This window comes from Aethalodelphis obliquidens, unplaced genomic scaffold, assembly GCF_003676395.1.
Source record: "Aethalodelphis obliquidens isolate GAN/ISIS:26980383/991018 unplaced genomic scaffold, ASM367639v1 scaffold88, whole genome shotgun sequence".
Taxonomy (NCBI): Eukaryota; Metazoa; Chordata; class Mammalia; order Artiodactyla; family Delphinidae; genus Aethalodelphis; species Aethalodelphis obliquidens.
The window spans coordinates 2,799,576-2,801,011 of record NW_020838032.1 but is presented as its reverse complement, the minus strand read 5'-3'; positions in this window follow the sequence as shown (position 1 = coordinate 2,801,011).

Genomic DNA, 1,436 nt, shown 5'->3' with positions numbered 1-1,436 from the left:
AGGCCTCAGACCCCACATGACTGAAGGTTTGAGTCATCCCACCAGGTGAAGAATCCTACGTGGCCAAGATGCTGCAAGAAAACAGAGGAAATGGAACACGGAGGCTCCTCAACCCTTCATTGCTGTGCTCTGTCACCATTCTCCTCTGCCTTTGGACCTTTGCCCATGCCGGCTTATGGCAAAAGTTGTTAACGCTCACTAATATTCAGGTGCTCTTCTGCATTGAGTTACCAGTATCCTACCTAATTTAACCTTATGAACATGCTAGACAATTAGGTGGGTATCATCTCTTTCAAATTTTTCCTACGTTATTATTTAAATGAGGTCAATTTACTGCATCAACAGGTTAAATAAGAAAAATCTCCTAAAAATCTTAATGGTAACTTTAAAAGAATGTCTTAAAAATGTTTATGCCTTTTAACTCGAGGAATTTATGGAATCTATGGATATTATAAAGACCAAAAAATGTATACACCAAGGTATTCATTGCAGTATTATACGTAATTGCCAAAAGTAGAAACAAACTAAGTATCAACCAATAGATAAATGGTTAATTAAATTATGGAAATTTCATAAGACAATAATTATATAGCCACTAAAAGTATATTTGCAAAGAAATATTAATGACATGGAGGAAGTTGTCATGCTAAAATAAGTGAAATACTACATACAATACAGTCTACATTAGATGAAGCTTTCTAAAATCTCTCTACTTGTTTGTATTTTTTTTGTTTTCAATGAGTGCTATGGTCTTAATGTTTGTGTCCCCACAAAATTCAGATGTTGAAATCCTAATGCCCAAAGGCAGGCCTTTGGGAGGTCCTTAGGTCATGAAGGTGGAACTCTCATGAATGGGATTGGTGTCCTTATAAAAGAGATCCCAGAGAGCTCTCTCTCTCTCTCACCTCTTCTACCATGTGAGGACATGGTGAAAACGTGCCTTCTATGAATTAGGAAGCCCTCAGCAAACACGGAACCTTCCAGTGCCGTAATCCTAGACTTCCCAGTCTCCAGAACTGTGAGAAATAAACGTTTGTTGTTTATAAGCCAACGGGTCTGTGGTATTTTATTATAGCAGCCCAAATGGACAAGACCATGAGCACGAGCCTAAGCTACTTTTAAAATCAGGTAAAAAAAATAAAACCTTAAGGGTTCTATTCACATATGACTTTTACCTTAAATTTCCGTCCCCACCACGTAGTTAGAGCCTCATGAAGAACTAGGAGTGCGCTCTGAAGTTACAAAATCATAATCTTTATCTACTACCTTGTAACTTTAGGCTTTCTAAAAATCTTAAGAGAATGTGCAAAGCAGATTTTTAATAAGTCTAATCCTTCCAGCCAAGACCTGGAAATAATGTGGCCATGATCTTAACAGAGGGCTACAGAACTGAGGCCTGGATCTTTTCCATGGATTGTGTTTCCTGACGCTCCCCT